Source organism: Cebus imitator, unplaced genomic scaffold (assembly GCF_001604975.1).
Source record: "Cebus imitator isolate Cc_AM_T3 unplaced genomic scaffold, Cebus_imitator-1.0 Scaffold113, whole genome shotgun sequence".
Taxonomy (NCBI): Eukaryota; Metazoa; Chordata; class Mammalia; order Primates; family Cebidae; genus Cebus; species Cebus imitator.
In genome coordinates this window covers 1,682,819-1,703,728 of record NW_016107428.1, presented here as the reverse complement: position 1 = coordinate 1,703,728, position 20,910 = coordinate 1,682,819, and positions in this window count along the sequence as shown.

Genomic DNA, 20,910 nt, shown 5'->3' with positions numbered 1-20,910 from the left:
ACACATTTATACAATAGGGAATCATTATCACACAGCTGACAAAAAGAATTAAGATTATCTCTATGACTAACTTGAAGTGATTTTCAAGATGTAATGTTAAGTGGAAAAAGAAAATTGCAAAACACTATATACAGCATGCTACATTTTATGTAAGAAAGGAGATAAGAATGGTATGTGTGTGTAAAAACTATAAACACACATATGTGAACTTTTATATGTATGCATACTTGCACACATACAGATGTTTGTGTCTCTGTGTATATGCATACTTATTTTGCAAAAAGGAACATATGAGAAGATAAACAAAAATGAGTCAACCACTCATATATTTTCAAAATATATATATTTTCTAGCTCTGTAGAGGAATGGATGAAGAAATTATGACAAGGAAATATAGAACACACTTAATCTTGGCTTTTAAATCTCCTTCACCATTTAAATAGCCAGCGTTCCTTGTGTTAGCAGTGGCAGAGATCTGAGTTACACAGAGTTACCAGCGGTGTATCCAAGTGGGTCTGCAACAACTTCAGTTCTTGCCTCCTCAGAAGAAAGAATTCGACTGAGGGGCGTAAAAAAGAGTAAGAGACCGAGGCAAGACCAGAGCAGGAGTGGAAGTTATTTAGAACAGGAAAGAAAGAGAAGAACCCTTGAGAGAGACCCACGTGGGCGCCTGCAGGTCAAAGAGAGAGAAAAAGAACAGGGGGCGGTTAACCTTGATCCTGGGACCTTATATACTCACCACTTTTTGGTGATTCTTTCCTCTAGACATTTCAGTCTGATGGTTGCCTTGTTTTCCATTCATAGTGCTGTAGGCAACTATGACACTTGATTTTGCATTAATACCTGAACTCTAGCATGTGTGAATCACCAACAATATTTGTTTAATGTATATGGATTCCTAGGCTCCCACATAAGATTACAGTATAATAAGTGCAGGATAGAGCTAAGTATCTGGAACTTCAAGAAGAAAAATGCTGGTGTATCTAGAAACACATTTTCGTTACATGCTAACCTGAAGATCTATATTTTGGTATGTTTTTAACTTTTTTTTAAGTGCTTGGATTACTTGTCTACTCAAAGTTCTACTAAGTATTAGAACACTCCAGAATGACACCCATGATTTATGTTTTCAAATCTCTTAAGAAGCAAAGGAATGTGGCAAATAAACGACCAATTCTCCTTGACATTTTGATGTTGGAATCAATAATAGGTGACATTGTAGTCCCATTAAAATTTCTGGAAATTTCCTGTCAAACAAAGCATGTTTTGAGAAATGCTATAAATCCCAGGAAGTCACTTTATTTTTTAATTTTTTTGTTTTTTATTATTTTAACATTTATTTTAGATTCTAGGGTACATGTGCAGATTTGTTATGTAGGTATTATGTGACACTGAGGTTTGGTAATGAATGATCGATCCCATCATCCGGTTAGTAAGTATGGTATCCAGTAGGTAGTTTTTCAGCCCTCAGCCCACTCTTTCTTTCCTCCCTCTAGTAGTCTCCAGTGTTTATTGTTCCCATATTTATGAGTACCTAATTCTTAGATCTTATTTATAAGTGAGGACATGTGGTATTTAGTTTTCTGTCTGGTTTTCTGTTTCTGTAATAATTTGCTTATGGTAATAGCCTCCAGATGCATCCATGTTGCTGCAAAGGACATGATTTCATTCTCTTTGCTGAATAGTATTCTGTTGTATTCATGTACCACATTTTCTTTATCCAATCCACTGCTTAGATGGACACCTAAGTTGATTCCTTGTCTTTGCTATTGTGAATAGTGCTGCAATGACATGGGTGCATGTGGCTTTTTGGTAAAATGATTTATTTTCCTTTGGGTACATACCCAGTAATGGGATTGCTAATCCCATTCAGTGACCAAGTGATAGTTGTTTTTATTTTCTTGAGAAATCTCCAAAATGCTTTCTACCATGGCTGAACTAATTTACATTCCCACCAACTGTGTATACATGTTTCCTTTCCTCTACAGCCTTGCCAGCCTCTGTTATTTTTTGACTTTTAAATATTAGCCATTCTGACTGGTATGAGATGTTATCTCATTGCAGTTTTGATTTGCATTTCTCTGATTAGTGATGTTGAGCATTTTAAAAATATGTGTTGGCCACTGAATTGTCTTCTATTGACATGCATGTTTTAATGCCTTTGCCTACCTTTTAATGGGGTTGATTTTTGCTTATTGAATTAAGTTTCTTACAGATCCAAGAAATCACTTTAAATTGTATTTATATCCACAAAAGATCAATTAAGTTAACAAAATGTAAGTGATCATTTGTTTTCGCCAATAATTTCAAGTTTTCTTTACTGCTCCCATGTAGATTTTTTATTAATATAAGTTCTACAACAGTCCTCTTGTTCTATGTAAATCAAGCATGAAAGAATCTATACTTGCAAACCACACATAACTTGCAGTCTGGCAACATCTGGTTGGATAGACATACCATTTTTACAAGTGAGTTTTCATAGCTATTTTATGCAAGACATCAGCTAGGTGACAGTTCAAGAGACCATCTGCAGTGCTGTCACCTGGAAGTTTGCTAAAAATGGAGCATCTGCACATCAACATGTGGTAGGCCTGCTGGAAGAAAAAGCAAGCAATTCAGTAAGTAAAGGAAGTTGATAATAAAACCCATGACTGGAAATTAGGTTGAGAGCAGATAATCTGGAATATTAGATTCCAGTTGGATGAATTTGAATTTTATCCAGGAAGCAATGATAACATTTGAAAATCCTCAAACTCAGTCATCACAGAGGGTATGAATGGTATCAGTTCTCTAACAACTAATGATTCTGAACATCTTTTATTTACTTACTAAGGTATCTGTGTATCTTCATGGAGAAATGTCAGTTTCCCATTTTAATTGGATTTTTAATCTTTTTATTATTAAGTTTTAAGAGTTCTTCATATATTATGGATTAAATTATCAGATGTTTGATTTAAAATATAGCTGTTCCTTCAAAGCTAAGAAATGTGTCTGACAGCAAATGGAGTAGTCAGTCACTGAGAGAAGTAATTTGTGGTCAGTTGGAACTTGGTTAATATCAGTTAGATGTCTTTGAAGAATTAGAGTGAATGCTAGAGCAATGCTTAAGATACCAACATAAATTGCCAGTATGATAATTTAGGTATATGTAGGGAACCTTTCTTTCTTTCTAAGTCCTAAACTACACAAACTATTTTCTGTCTAAACCAGAACGTTTATCAAGTCTCATATTTTGGAAATGTGCTTTATTAAAATGACCAGAAATTGAACGGCTGATATTTTAATATCATTGTAAGTAATTTCCTCTACAAATATTATTGCCATTTGAAAATCTTAAATATCAACTCCTAAGGCCATTTTCCCCCTCATGAAACATTTGGTTTATCTAGTTCTCAGAAAATATATCAGCCCTTTGAAATACTTTTTCTCTTGCTGTCTGTTTTGATAATGCCATTGAGGCTGACCTCTACTTATATCTAAAGACTTGATGGACACATTTGAGGTCTGAGGAATTTCACACAGGCTTTGAACAATGAGTTTTTCATAAAACGGTACTAGTTTAACATAAGTTTTGGAGAAGGCCTGCACCAAGGGAATTATGTTACCATTACATTGTAAGTATAATTGAAATTGAACTCACCTTATTTACTCAGAGAGCCAAAGTATTTTAGTTAACAAATTTAAAATAAAAATAAGTAAGTATACCTAAAGAAAACATTTTGTCAATGCCTCATTCTGACACTTTGCATCTCTGAGGACCCATTTCAATGATTAAAAAAAAAAAAATTCTCACAGATGCATTACAGGACTGAGGAACATCAGAAGATAAATGGAACTATAGACCATTTCTAGCAAGTACAGATTTCAGCTGTTGCATACTCAGCAGCTTTGAGAGGGCCCCATCTTTACAAAACATTTAGTTTTCCATAATTCACCAACCTAAACAGATTTCTGAAAACAGCTATTCCATGAAGAGACATATTGCTTTGGTTGAAAGAGCAATTCAATAGTTGCTCTTATGCTGTTTTTATCATATGTACAGGTACAATCATAATGTTGAGAATTATAGTTACTCTGTAAAATGTTTTTAAAATAAAAGTAATTACTGAGTTATATCAGATGTTTTTTCTAAGAATTTTTCTCGTATGACATAATTCTCATGACTATTATCTTAATTTTACAGATGAGAAAATTAAGGCAAAAATGGTAACTTTAATAACCCAAGATCACAGAAAGTTAAGTAAATTTGCCAAGATCAGAGCTACAATTTGAACTCTAGAATCCACTACTTTAACTACTAGAATAAATTATACTATACTCTAAATGTTTTATTTCCTGCACCAGGAACCAATTTGTTTAATTATATTTATTCTAGGACAATAATTAAACTAAAATGAAAATACTAAACTAAGGAGAAGCATACCCTGACTGAATATTTTATGTATGGGAAATTAAGGCCACTCATCACTGATTCAACTAATATTTATTTAGTATGTGTGCTGGGACTGTGATTACAGTTCTGAATGAGACAAACTAGAGACAGGCTCTCAAGGGAGCTCAAATTGTAGAACAGGGAGCAATAAAAAAGAAGCAAGATGTAATTATTTAACTTCAGTGCTATGAAGAAAACAAAACAGTTATTATTATGACAGACAAGTCCAGAGTGGAACAGATTATTCAAACTGTGTGTCAGAAAGGTCTTAGGGAAGGTGGGCATTTGACTTCAGAACTTGTTTGTAAAAAGGAGCCAGAAGGTCTAATCTGGTGAAAGAAAAAATATTTTGGGCAGCGAGAACTGAAAACACAGAGGAACCAGAAGTCGGAACTGCTGAGGGACAACAGACACTGGACAATTCTGTGCTAAACTCAGTCACAGAACCATTTTCAGGAGGCTATTTTATTCATAATGACACATGGCTTAGCTTTTTGTCTCAATGCCACGGAGCCACTCTTAAAAGCCTAAGTGGAAAATCGCCACCTTATGGTTCCACATTAATTAAAATTTAGGAATTGTAGGAAAATATCCAATCACCTGGCCAACCTCTTCTTGAAAACCAGTTGACTGACCTCTGAATTACAAATGAAGGTTCTTTAAAAATTACAATGTATTTTTTCCTTTTATGAAAACAACTCATTATCAAGTAGTTATACAATATCTCTATATTTTCTGAACATAAAAACAGGCTAGCATAAATAAGTTTATGTGTCTTTTTAACTCTGTTCCACATTTTTCTTTTTCTCATTTATCAATTTGTAATACACTATGTAATTAACATGTTTATAATATTTATAGTTTATGAATCAATTCATTGTAAAATATAAGCTTTACAAGTACTGAGGGCATGGTCTGGTTTTTTCAATGATGTAGAACAATGAACAATGTTTAGCTCATACTAGATAGGAAGTAGTGAATGAATGAATAAATGAATGAATACATAATTGTGTTCAATGACTAAAAATTTTAAATAAAAATAATTTGTTTGGCCATTGGCCAGAGCAGCCTACGATTGGACCAAGTCATCTCAACTTATTTTCAGCTTATCCATGTATAATTTGAGTCAAGATGTAACTTTGAACACTAAAAGCCATATTATATAAATATTTTGTTAATGATTTTTAGCATTGAAAGAGATACTTTTACTTTTCATGAATCTATAAAAGCTGTAGAGTCAAATGGGTACGTTTTATATTTTTATTATCACATTTCTTCTTTGGGACTGGAACATGCCAGTGGGAATTCAGTCTTCAAAAATCAAGTTTAATTGGACTGAATACAGCAAAAGCTTAAATTGTCTCCCCTTAGTGTTTGAATTTATAATCACATGCATATAATTTCATACACAACACCCAAGGGGTTCTTCTACTGAGGGAGATAAACATTTTCACAGAAACTCTAAACTGTTTATATGTGGAAACCTTGGTTTATACAGTTAATATACAGTTCATGTAACTGTTCGTATAAACTGTCCAGTTCTTGACTTCAGAATCATTCACTAGAAAAGAAATATTTATATAGAATCACAGAAGTAACTACCAATGTGTGAAATTAAAAATATACTCATTTAAAAATTATAGAATTTCTAAGTAAGGAGGAATTACTAAAGTGAAAGATACTAAGCCCCCAAATTATAGAATGAGGTTAGAAATAGAGAATAACACCTTAAATTTATTTTATGCATTTTGGTATTTTTTTCTTTTCATATTTTCTATTTACTTTTTAAAAATAAACTTTCATGAAGAAATTTACACAACACTGAAAAATATAGAGAATAAATGAACCTTAGCTCAAGACAAGATCTAGAGATAAACATCATCATTTTCAAGGGCATCTTCAGTGGCTCATGCAATTTTGAAAACAAGAAAAAGTCTTCAAAAGTGTCAATCTATTTTAGTGAAGTTTTTTAAAGTAATAATTATTTAAAATCTATGCATTATTATTGTTGACCTTATTTTAAGTGCAGAGTATTAAAATAAAATAATGTTTTAATCTTGCGTTAATAAAAACTCAAGCATTATTACAACAAAAGAAAAAAAAATCCAATCAATAGTCACGAGATTAATAGAAGTGTATCTGAATCTCAGTTAAAAAAATAACACAAAGTAACTATTATATCAACTGAGGTCAAACCTAAAATAATCAAAATAATTTGAGGAAGGGAAAGGCCATGCATTGACATTTATTCTGACCTATATGTACCAAGTAGAGATTTTACATCTGATTGCCTTGATCCTTCCATAGTTGTCTTCCCTACCCTCATTCATCCTCAAACAAGACTTAAAGGAAAATATATAATTTTATTGAAGAAACTCACATTCAGAAATGGTAAACAAATTTCCATAGCTAGTGAGTGATGAATATGAAATTAAAACACACTATCGACTTTAAATTCTACTGCCATCCTTCACTGGGAATTGTGAAGAGGAAGGACAGCACCCAGACAGAGCAGTAAGAGACCTCTGATTAAATATTTGAATAACTGGCCAGGCACAGTGGCTCACACTTGGAATCTCAGCCTCCCAAAAGGGCAGATCACTTGAAGTGAGGAGTTTGAGACCAGCCTGACCAACATGGTGAATGAAACCTGTGCTACTAAAAAATACAAAAATTAGCTGGGTATGGTGACACATGTCTGTAACCCCGGCTACTCAGGAGGCTGAGGCAGGAGAATCACTTGAACCCAGGAGACGGAGGTTGCAGTGAGCTGAGATGGCACCACTACAGTCCAGCCTGGGTGATGGAGCAAGACTCCATTTAAAAAGAAAAAAAAGTATTTAAACAACAAGATTTTGACTGACTTATTTTTTGTTCCAATCTTATAAAAACGTTTGCAATATCCCACATTTTATTAAATTGTGTATTTATTAATACAAATTATGTTCTAACTCTCTGAGAGCAAATACAGTGACATCCTCTGTGTTATTTAGTACTCTCTGATCTAATTCTCAAAGGATATCATACTCTCTCTCATAGACCGTGATAACCTGAGGTAATTCTTTCAGGCTTTGTCTTTGTCAAGTAACATTTATGATTATTCCTGCCATCTTAACTCAACTGTATGAGAAAACAATGACTATCGCTTCTATTTTACAGTGCAGAAAACTAATTATCAGAGAAGTTAAATAATATATCCATGATTGGATAGAGCAAATTACAAATATGATCACGTGTCTGCACTTTTGTGCCCAAAATTATGACAGTCTCCCTCATCCTTAACCTCAATTTTCTGAAGTTGCAGGAATAAATATGATGCAAAAATTGAGAGCCTGCTTATTTCCTAAGAAAGCAACCATGAAGGATTATCCTAATTGCACCCACTGGACCTGACAGGGACAATGTTTAAATTTGGCAGAAATTTTTGTTTGTTCCCTAACTGTTGTTGCTTTGTCACTTCTGAAATCTTGCCTAGGACTGAAAGACCTACCATACTCATAATGGCCCCATCACCGACCCCTACACCTCAAGAAAAGTAGTGACACTCTCTCTTTGACCAAATTCTAATCAGCCTCCTCTGAGCCGTTTTCTCAAAGTTTAGCCTATTAAAACTGCTGACTCAGCACAAATGATGTCTAACCCTGCACTAAGAGACTTAAACAAACGCTAGCATAGTTTCTAACTGAGCAAAGCCATGTCCCTAGGATGTGGACACCAGTACCCTAAAGTATCTACCTGGGAACAACACCTGAAAATAGGGTCTCTGTCTTTCAATTTCTGTGGGAGAGTAGGAGGCTATCTTTGACAACTGCCAATTAGCAAACCCAGATGGCCTGGTCATATGTAGTAACCTTCCTTCCTATTTCTTATGAATTTTCACTTTGTTGACTTTGCTCAAGGCCCACTCACCCACCCTCCGTACTCTTATTTTTCTTCTAAAAGTCCGAGTCATCTCTACACAAATCAAGATTGAGTCCAGTTCACACTGGGCTCTTTTTTATGTTGCAATAAATGGTACTGATTAAAAATCTGCTCTTACCACTTTAGTGACCAGCTTTGTTTACTTCTGAGAGTAGAAGGAATGGTTTACTGTCTTTATTTAGTCACCTCCTGACATACATCTGAATTTAAAAGTAAAGGACAGATTTTAACTCACAGAATAGGTGCCTAGTGTATAATTGGGAGCATAAAGTATGGGCAAGTATTAAAAATATTTAAGTTAGTTCCTTAGGCATATCATGTAGATATCACTTAGAGCTAGCTTTGTCCAGTGGTAAAGGGTAATGCATTTGGCAATTCACGATGAGAGGAATGTTTCTCTATCAAGAATGTCTCCATCCCAACCTAATGTTTTGCATTGTAAACTTGTTGCAAGATTCCTGCTTACTCCCTGTAACTGCAAACCACAAAGGTGAATTTTGCATATACAAATGCCATTCAGTGACATTAGCTGTCACCCGAGAACTTTAGAGTTTATCCACTCTAAACTTTCACTTTGAGCAAAGATTTGATTGTTAACCATGTGAGTGTCTAATAAAAAACTTTGAAGCAAGTGTTAAACGTGGAATTTAAGATTAGATGACCTGGGTTCAAGTTCAGGCTTTAGAACTTGACTTACTATATTGAGTCTCTTGGGCCAATCACTAGGCCTCTTTAAATTACAGTTTTTCTACCTTCAATGTTTAGAGCATCATCATAATTATCTCATAGAATTATTACAAGAATGAAATATGAAGAGGACATGAGAGACTGTATATAACCTAATAAGCTTATAGTGTTCATCCTTAAAAGGTGGATTAGCAAAATCATAACTCTCTGCTATATGGGAGAGTTTGACATTGTGGTAAAGAAACTGCTGTCCTTGACTGTCTCTGGAGTCAGACTACCTGAACTCAACCCATAGAACACAGCATGCCACTTAGTTTCTGTGACAGTGGGTAAACCACCTGAAACCGCTCAGCTCAGTTTCTGCATCTGTAAAGATGGGTAATAATAATTTAACACAGAAATTATTGTGTTTATTAGATAAAATAATTAGGGGAACATTTAGAAAAATGCCTGGGATGTAGAAAGTGTGTAGTAACTAGCTGATAATGATATGATGATGAGGATGATGATGAGGACAACAGGCCTTCCTCCTAATACCCTTACGGAACTCTTTTCTTAGCCTTAAGAGTAATAATTGCTAGTTGCTCATTAGACAGCACTACACTTAAAATGTAATAGTTAAGCCAAAATCAAAATTTCTTATAATGAGGAAAATATTTTAGTATTTTGCCAAGTTTTATATTTGCATCACAGTTAACCTCATTAAGATGATATAATTGAGACAGGTAATTTCAATTAGGTATTTCTAATTGTGAACTTATTTAGAGCCATATAAAACATGTATACTCAAAAACAAGAGAAAGAAAAAGAAAATGTAAACCACAAAGTCTCAGACTTACAGTCAGACCTAAACATCTGTGATTGTAATAGTTTAGGATGCATTGTGCTTGACTTACTTCAATCACTTTGTATGTACTCAGCTACAAAACCCTTACTACATTGAATAAAGGTAAATAATTAGATTTTACAGGATCGCATCTTTTTAAACTCTTATTACACTATTTCTTCCTAGTGCAGAATGTTCATTAGATCTGACATAAACTTCACTTTAGTAAACACTAGATTTAGAAAAAAATAATGTTTAAACCATTCAGTATTTTATAAATAGATGCAAAGGTGTTTCAAATAATTGATCAAACAAAATTGGAATTGACTCCCTAAGTTACTGTTTTAAAAAAGAATTATAAAGTCTCAGAGGCAGAGAGTGCAGTAGAGATGTCTGTCAGAGGGACATGGGAATCATAATTGTTATCGCTGATGATTTTATATCCCAGAATGATTAAACAGATATTAAGAGCTGTAATAAATTACTAGAGGCAGTACTCCCCAATATAAATCATAGAAATGAATCCATGATTACTTCATTTCTACATATAGGACACATTTTATAATATTTAGAAATACTAAAATATTCCCTGGGGAAGAGTAGAAAGGTATTTTTTTCCCAGTAGATAAGTGTGTTAGAGAAACTCCTTATCTGTACATTTTTCAATATGAAAGTTATCCAAAATATGAAGTTTCCCAAAATATGAAGTTTCTACATCTGTGAGGGGGTCTGATGAAAATCATCAAGAGAGTTGGAGAGAGAGAGAGATTGAATCCTTTCTCCTATGTCTACCTCCTGTGGCCTAGTCTAAGATTTTGAGTTGTCTGAAACACACTTACCACTTGGGTAACTAATACTAGGGAAGCGCAGACTCTCACCACCCTCAACAGGTAATCATGTGAACATGTATACAGTAAGAGATACATACATATATACCAACAAAAAGTCCCACAAACCAGTTTTTAACTGCTGTATCCCACTGAAGAATCATACTACATTAACTATTCACCAAAATGTCCAAGACTTCTCCTCTATTGTATGCCCCCACATATTCTAAGTCTGACTTATCCTAAAGTATCATCTTCCTTATATTTTCTTTAATTGAATGCAGTCTCCCTGAAAATTAACTAAATATGTATGTGTTGCAAAGTTATATTTATTGAACTTCTATTTATTTACAAACCTGCTTCCTCTCACGCTTGCTCGTGAGCCCTCTCTCACTCTCTCTGGCTCTCTCTCTTTCTCTCCCTCCCTTCCTCCCTCTTTCATTCTTTTTTAAATTTTATTTTGACAGGGTTTTGTCATTGTCCTGTTGCCTAGCCTGGAGAACAATGGCATGATTATAATTCACTGTGACCTTGATTTTCTGGGCTCATGCACTCCTCTTGCCTCAGTCCCTGAAGTAGCTGGGACTGCAGGTGTGTGCCATCACATCCAGCTAAATTTCTATTTTTTTTGGTAGAGACAGGGGTCTCCCGATGTTGCTCAGGCTGGTCTTGAACTCCTGTGCTCAAGTGATCCTCCCACCTCAGTCTCCAAAAATGCTGGGATTACAGCATGAGCCACCATGCCTGGCCTCTCATATAGTCTTGTGACCTCCTGAAGTTGCTTATGTTATTCCTTTTACTAAAATGTCCTTCCATATTTCTGTTTTACCTTCTGGAAAACTCCTCATTTTTAACAAGTGAGTTCAAAACTTCCATTTCTGACTAAAACCTTTTGTAATACCACTTACTTTTATTTCTGGCAGAATATATTACTATTTCTTTCCAACCTCACACACATTATCCATGAGTACATTATAGCAATGTGTGTTACACTGCAATTTATATACATAGCTGTCCTTCCCACTAGATTTTGAATATTTAGCTATCTAGAATGTTGCTTAACATATAGAATTTATACATGTTTGTTAAAAATATAAAGAAACGATTCGCAGGAAATAATTATAATTTAGAAGACCTTATTCAAGGTTAGTAGAAAGCTGAATAGACATGAGAAATTGTAGTTGCTGTCTGTTTTACCTGAATCATAACAATTATAAGAATGAGATAAAAAGCAATATTGATGAGGTTCATATTTTGAACTTTATCCCCCAGAAATAGTTTCATTATGTTCCTTGGTCATAAGTTGTATCCTATACACTGATATTTCACAAATGAGAATCAATGATAAAAAAAAGAGGTGAAAAGCACTTTGATCATTCAGTCTACTAAAATTCATTAGCTGTGCATTGTTGAACATTCCTTCCTCCTTATAAGCTGATTGTTAAATATTGGCAAATAGTCAGAGTCAGAAATAAAACTACAACTCATTAAACTAATTCTATAGATGAAGAAAATGAGAGAGAGATTAAAACATTTATCTACATAACACTTGAGTGACAGCTTGAAGTGGTACCCACCTTTGTCTGCCTCCTAATATCCTGCTACTTCCATAATATCACACATTATTACAGCTCTGGTCTGAATATATAAATCTATGAAGAAGCTAAATCCTTTTTATTTATTTATTTTTCTCCCCGATCCCCTGAAGAGACAAAATCTTATAGAAAAAAAGTATTGTTCCATCTTGAGTTGATTTTTATATAAGGTGAGAGATGAAAATCCAGTTCCATTCTTCTACATGTGGTTTGCCAATTATCCCAGCACCATTTGTTAAACAGGTTATCTTTTCCCCACTTTGTTTTTGTTTGTTTTGTCGAACATGACTTGGCTCTATTTTGCTTCCTTTGTCTACGTGGACAAGGAATGATACATTGGACTTTGGGGAGTCAGGGAGAAGGGCAGTGGGTGGTTAGGGATGAAAGACTGCACATTGGGTACAATGTACATTGCTTGGGTGACTGGTGGACCCAAATCTGAGAATCACTACTAAATAACTTACTCATGTAACCAAACACCACCTGTTCCATCAAAAACCCGTTACAATAAAAAATAATATTTTTAAAAAAAGTATTGTTACTGAGTACACATGGCATTCATCAACTTTATTTTCATGAATTTTAATACAATTGAACACCCTAAAAATCCACTAAATTCGAAAAATCCTTTGTGATTCACTTTAGCACAGCATTGAATAACATAAAACAATGCTTCTGAACAAGGCCAACAACAGTTTCCAAAAAATAGTGCTTTCTCCTTAGTTTTCTTCCATTCATCAATGAGTACATAGTCAAAAAAGCAAAAAAAATAATTTTTGTGTGTATGAAAATTGGCCATGGAAAATTACAAAAGCTAAAATATAACTGTTGACATTGATTTGAAGAAAAGAATATAAGAGGTCTTTGGTTTTTAGGAAATAAGAGGTTTAGATAAAATCAAGATTGGATTGCCAAATGCAGGATTGATCTATAATCTGAAAAATATGCCATATGCTGTATATTGAAATAAGAAAAAAAATATGTTAAACAGTTTCAATGAGAGTCCTTGAGGCAATGTAAAAGCTTCCAAAAAGTGGGAAATAAATTATAGGTGAAAGTTAAAAAGACAGCTAACTTTTAGTTTGAACATATGGCATCAGATATGTAACTTTTGGTGGAATTGTACTTCAGAGAAAATTCACAAGCCTTTGAAGCTATTTCTGCATTTATGATTATGGGAATTTCCCAATTTTTCATATGCATGCCTTATGAATACCAAGTATGTATGCACTCTCTCTAGATATATATGCAATTGTAAGGATATTCAAGAAAATTAGGAATGTGCTTTATGAACTAATTTTGTAGATTATTTAATCCTTTGTGAATTATTTAAGGAAGCTGTGAACTTAATACTTTGTGGAATGCTCAATAAGACTTCACGATTAGTATATTTTCATCCTTACATTCATTAAGTATATCTAATCAAATTTCTGTTATTTAACAAAAATTGTAGTAGGTCCTAAGATAAAGCATAAAATCAATGACAAGCCTTATCCACATAACACTTACTGGAAAGCACATTGCATTTGTCATAATTTGTTTAGCATCTATATTCTTCACTGTTTGTTATTAAGCTGGAGTGCTAAAGTCAAGTCTCTCTCTCTTTTCTCTATATATGTATTACACAGTATATTTCACCAATCTTACTTACTATCAGCATGAATAAAAAACATCTCTCTGCAACTCTCTGACAGAATCTTGAACAATTTCTCAGAACATACTCAACAAATTCTTTGAATTTGTGATTAATATACTATAAATACTTTGGAACTTGTACTTTATCAACCCCTCAAGTTTTCATTCTTCTCTCAGTTTTTCTTTGATGAGCATTTGCTTTTAAATCAAATTTAAACATAATGTTTAAGTAATTTCATAGATAACATAGACAACTAGCTTGCTGCATGGTGTGATTGAGTCAGAGGCAGTACCTAAGACTGATCAGACTGATGATTGAGAGACTTCTCCAAGGTGCTGGTAGCATGGATCTAGTCCCTATGAAAGACCTGCTAGATAACAAAGGAACTTGCTGGAAGGTGCAAAAAATCCTTAGCTAGCCTTTAATGACACATTAGGAGGTCTCCCACTTGCTATTCTGTTGGCAGTCATGCCTAAAACAGCAAAATGAAACCAGAAGAGAGACTATTTATCTTGCTATGTCCTTGCAGCTCCTCCATTGCCGTCTTGGCAAAGCTAAACATCAAGTCATCACGTAAAAAAGGAATGTTTACAATGTAGAAACACAATATTATAAGACAAAGCAAAGGAATGTAGATTTGTACTTGAGAGCAAATATAGTTAAAACTGGCATAGGACATATTTTGACAGATTTAGATATCTCTCCTCCAGTGTCAGTGAGGAAACCTATGAGCAAAGCAACCATCTTTACCTTCCCAACTAGTTGTGCTTGACAGTGCTTCTATTGATGTTTTTATATTATGTGTGCATATTTGTGCTCCAAAATCTTTACCTGTCAGTATTGATGAAATATTCAGGCCCTTTGTAAGTAAATGAATTTGGATTCACCACATTGACATGGAACACATTTTGTTTTCCATTAAAAAGTGGGGAGGTGGAAGCTTTTTGTTTTTTCATCAGTTTTGGATGACTCTGACCATAGTTCAATAACTCTTTAGGTGATGGATATATGAGATGCTATGTTATAGAGTGTATTCTTTAATTTGAAGCCCTCAGTTATATTAGAAAAATTTCCAGTGCCATTATTCACATGACTTCTTCCTCTCATGCTCCTCTAAATGTAAGGCAAAACATTATATTGCATTTGTACCTGTAATGCCACATTCTTCTGAATTTTCTGAACTACAGGATGGAGAAAATAAGCTTATCTAGAAAGATTATAAGAAACTCAAGAACAACTGATATATTAAACCTATTCTTATGTTCCCCATTGTGTCAAACATAATACTGGTAACTGTGAAAACACTGAGCTAATTCTGGCAATTAGGAATTTTTCTATAAGCTTTTATTGAGTCAATTAATATTATAATTATTCTTTATAAACTATTTACTAAGTAACAATTTGTACCCTGAAACGCCAACACAGATTTATAAAATTCTGGTTTTCTAGGTCATTAAAAAAAACATTTGTTTGATTATCTGATTAATATGTTGTGTTGCCTGGAACACTATGTTAAGAAGGATTCCAAAGCCATTCTTATCCCTAGAAGCAAAGAAAATTGGGAAAGGTTAGTGATGTCATCAATGGACATAGGGAAAGGATATGTGTTACTTGTGTATCAGTTATTTGACGTCAATTCACTTCAGTTTTATATGAGGCAAAGAAAGTTTCTGAACAGACTACCATCTAATTAGAATAATATTTTAAATTTTAATATGTTTCCAAAATGCACTCTTGGCATCGATGTTATGGACCTGAATTTTTATATCAATGAAAAAGAATGTTGAACTAAATCAACTGAAATTAAATCAGATGAACATGCAAACTAGCTACAGTTGCAGAACATTCTTTATTACACTCTGTTTGACTGTGTTCACCATATATTATTTTCAAATCTTGACAATATGGAAGAACAAATAAAAACTAAGATTGTATCTCCCCATAGTGGGCACACATAGTTGACAATAAAAACACTTAATTTGAAAATCTTTTGTCTGCATGAATTGATTTTATCAATATTTAACTATTCCAACACTAATAGCTAGTAAAGAGTATTTATTGTGGAGTCAGGAAGACAGTTCAAATGTCAGTTTTACTGTTTCTTAATAACATGGCCTTTGGCACGTTAATTAACTTTTCTCAGCTTCAGTTTTCTCTGGTGTAAAGTATAGATAATGAGAACGTACGAAATTGGGAAACAGTGAGGATTAAAAGAATTAATATGTGTATATATACCTATTTCCTTTGTACTAAAAAAAATTATTTTCCCTGATTATTGTATACATACTCCCAATGCTATCTACATGAATAACCTGATTGTTCTCTCTCTGCATTTTAGATATCCAGTTCTTTTTTGCCAGGAAGCTTTTGTACTATTTTTGTTGCCTGGTTCACTTCTTTTTGTTCTTGGTGCTCAGTTCAAACATCTCTTCCTCCAAGAAAACCTCCTATGACTCTTGGGCTTATTAACATATTCTCTCTCTGCTATCCCATAGCATGCTGCACCTACTTCTGTTTTCTCATTAGTTGCTAATGTGTCTTTTTTAGCAATCACCCAGCTATTTGTAGTTATCCACATCTTACTGTAATTTGTCCTCAGTGCCAACTACAGGGACTACTTTTTTTTTTAACACACACTGCCTCTAATATTGTTTACAATTGTACTTCAAAATGCATATATATATATATATATATACATATATATATATATATGAAGTCATTGAATTCTGTTCCACTGAGAGATAGGAGGAGCTGGAATACATTCAATCTGGAAGCTAACCTTGATTCTCTTTGCTTCTGCTCCTTTACTGCCATCTTCTGACAAGATCTGTGTTTGCTGCTGGGATCATTTGTCAGTTCTCTGAGGCTCTTCTCTTTATGGGCTATCTAGACATCACCAAGGAATTTGAACGAAGGCTGCTAAAGCTGTTGCTGTTGAAGAAGATATGCTTTACTTTCATATGAAATTCAGTGCTTCCTCTGATTCGTTTTCCTGATGGGAAAGGCTAGGCAATTATCAAAATCTGTTCTAGGAGTATTGCATCAGAATCAAAACTATTAAAATAAAAATATAGCACATTATTCAATGCAGTAGTTCTTTACTTGGTGATTACTTTTTAGGTGTTGTCTTAAGAGTCAAGAGACAGATTATAGTCAATGTGAATTTGAAAAAGTCACTAGGTCTCATTTGTAAAATGATAAGATTGGGAGTGATTGTCTTTGATGTCTTTTAGAGGCATCAACCTTTTTGCATCTTTTTAATTTATGAGAGACTTCATTCTCACTCACCTAGCCTAGTGCATATGCCAAAACTTTTACCTTATAAAAATACACATTGATATCAAAGCATGTTCACATGACTAATCTCACACATAATTTTAACTATCATGTGAAATATTCAGGACAGACTGCTTTTCTATATTCTATAGTTGGTAGACTTGCACATGGATTCAAGGATAAAAGCAAAATCTGGCTACTAGCCTGTGTTCTTCCTCCTTTCAAACAAAGTATTTTCGTCCACTGTGACTATTTCAAAACTATACAAAGATAAACTTGCATATAAAATCATAGAACATGGGTATATATAAGAAAATATATGGGATGAGTCCACTGCAAAACTAAAACACTTTTAAATTAAAAATGATTTATAAGAGGAATGCATATATAGGTTACTTTCGATCTTATCTGTTTGTAAAGGAAGAAAACAGTAGTAAGATTTCCTAAAAGTACAATACTCAGGCCAGGCTCGGTGGCTCACACCTATAATCCCAGCACTTTGGGAGGCTAAGGCGGGTGGATCACGAGGTCAGAAGTTCAAGACCAGCCTGGCCAACATGGCGAAACCCTGTCTCTTCTAGAAATACAAAAATTAGCCAGGCATGGTGGCATGCACCTATAATCGCAGCTACTTGGGAGGCTGAGGCAGGAGAATCACTTGAACCCGGGAGGCAGAGGTTGCAGTGAGCTGAGATTGTGCCATTGCACTCCAGCCTAGGTGACAAGAGCAAAACTCTGTCTCAAAAGAAAAAAAAAGTACAATACCCAGCAAATGTGATATAAACCGTCTGATTCCGAATTATATATTTCTTATATAAAAATCAAGGTAAATTATTTACAAATGTCCAATTTAACCAACAAAAACTGAGGTAATACATGAACAATAGGAAATTGTGTATAAAATCAGTCATGAACTTTCATAGCACACAATTCATTTTTTTATAGACATTTAAATGTTTTAATCAGAGATAACAGAAAAATCTCTATTGGAATGTTCGGTTAAAAAAAAAAAGAAGGGTGCATATCCTCTACATAAAATTATATAGTCAGGTTAAGTAGAAACAATTTTTTTGTTTTGTTTTGTTTCAACCCTAGAGTTGCTTTACTGTATAGGGTCTAATGAACAGAATTTATATCTGGATGATTAAAGATAATAAATGGTCATTAAGTTACTGGTAACTGCCTTATGCATAAGCCCTCCCTATCTAGTATGTTTAGTTGTAAACATGAGAGCTACGTTGAAGGTATAATTATCACGGACCATATATCTAAATTTTTATTAAAAGTAAAACCCTGTTCTCATTATTGTTAATTTTATGTTATCATTAAAATATACTTTAAAAGATACTTCAAATTTTAGTGATAAACACTCTAGTAAGAGTTCCTATTGTTATATAGCAAATCAGCCCAAAATTTAATGACTAAAACAAACAAGAATTAGAGTCATTATTATATTTTTTTCTTCTAGAGGTTGACTGGGCTCAGCCACAAAGTTCTAATTAAAGGTCTCTCATGTGGTGGCAGGCAGAGGGGACTGAACTTAAGGTGTGCTTAAGGTTTTCTTCATTTGTTTGCCTGGTGACTGCTGTTGGTTAGTACCTGAGACCTACATTTGTGGCAGCCAGAACACCTACACATGTAGCCTAGCCTTCCTCATGGCACGGTAGCTGAGTTTAAAGAGACCACCTTCCAAGAAAGAAAAAATGTAAGCTGCCAAATTCTTAAGCCCTGGGTCTGTAAACTGTCCTTGTGCTACATATCTATTTTACCATCTGCTATTTTTCAATGAATTAGAGAGTTTAGCTTCAAGGAGAGGAGACGCAGATGCTACCTTCCAATGGAACAAATGTCAATTAATTTGGTGACTGTGTTTTGAAACTGTCAGAGTTGTTTCTCTGGTTACAAATTATTCACATACCAACTTCATGCAAACAGCACTCATTTGATTCCAATGACCCCTATCCCAAAGTAACATCTCTTTATGAAGTTATGGTCAAACTTCATTGCTGGATATTGTCTATTTCAGGTCCACATCTAGTTGAACTTTGGGAATATGGCTCCTATAATAGTGATTTTCGAGTACAGTTTTGTTTTTTTTTTTTCAATATAAAGAATGCTGAACTAAAGAGACAAGTTATTTTCCTCCCCACAATCAACATGCGCTGTTTAGGAAGACACAGAATAACTTCCATTTCATAAGGGGGGAAACAGATTCACACAGCAGTCACAGCAGTCACTCATCCTCAGAAATTTTGAAATGTTGCTGAGTATAAGTTTTCAAACTCTTGCTGAAGAGTCAGTCCTATTGCCTGGGAAGGATTTTGCAAGGTTTTTGGCTCTGCCCTCTTGCATCTTAGTTCTGTCCTCTGATTCATCCTTTCTTTTTAATAAGAAATTACTTGTGTTTACTTCTAGGTCATCTCCTTGTTCAGCTTTCTTACTGTAGCAGATCAAGGGGCCAAAGGCTTCTTTTCATTTTTATTATTACCTCTGTACTTTTAGTACAAGCTAGTAGTATAGCTACCAGAAGCTAACAACAGAAAAAAAAATTACTTTTAAAATTTTGTAAGATTTCTATGAATTTAATTTGGGCTGCTGAATTAGACAAAAGCCAAAACCACAAATCTTTTTTTTTTTTTTTTTTTTTTTTTTTAAGATTAGTCCTTTCCTACCTTGAGTTATCTTTGAAGCTACTGTGGAACTGTATCCCAATGATTATTAGAAGTTTTATTATTTAACAGAGTGTATCTGTGTGGCATGTTCTTAAGACCCTTAGAGGATCCTTGACAATCTAAATGCTCCCATGGATAGTTGCAAAAATGATGTCTTTTAAAAAAACGTAATTGTCTAACCTTGAATTTAATCTATAACCTTAAGCTGTTGTGCTCTCAGGAGATGCTAGGAATGAGAAAGTTTAATTTTTATACCCAGTAAATCCTGGCTTCATTTTATTTAACAGTTCATTTTTAGGTTATCTTTGTTTTCTCACATTTTATCACACACAGTAGGAGGAAAAAAGTCAAGTGGCACTTTCAAGTATTCTGTCTAAAAATCTCTTTAGCTAGATCACCAAGTCTATAAGGAACATTTCCCATTTTCCACATTATTTCATAAGACAGTGTTGCAAAATTTCTGCCATTACATAACAAGTGTCCCTTATCCTCTAGATTTATAACATCTTCTCCCCTTGAGCTCTCACTAACGACTTCCTCAAGGTCACTGAGGTTTTCAATATTATTTTTCTTGATGCTGTTCAAGTTTTCCTACTCTCCTTGAGACTCGTTCGACTTCAATCTGCCACCTGGACCCAAAGCTAATATCACATATTTTAGGTTATTATTGTTGTATAAAATTATAAGTGCTGAAATCTAGTTGAGTTACCATTTGCTGAAGAACAAGTCAATTATATATATATATATATATGTATATAAATATATATATGTATACATATATATATATTTCCTATTTCCTGTGGTTTACATATATATATATTTCCTATTTCCTGTGGTTCTGGGGGATGACTGGACTAAACTAGGTAGTTTTCGATAAATATGTTCTGTGCAGCTGCATTTAGATGGTGATTGGGACTAGATTTATTTTGAAGACTTATTCACTTGTATAGAGGTTGATACTGACTGATGGCTAGAGCTTTATCTGAGGTTACCCTCCGGAATCTGTGTATATATGAATTCAATACCATGTGGGGAAAC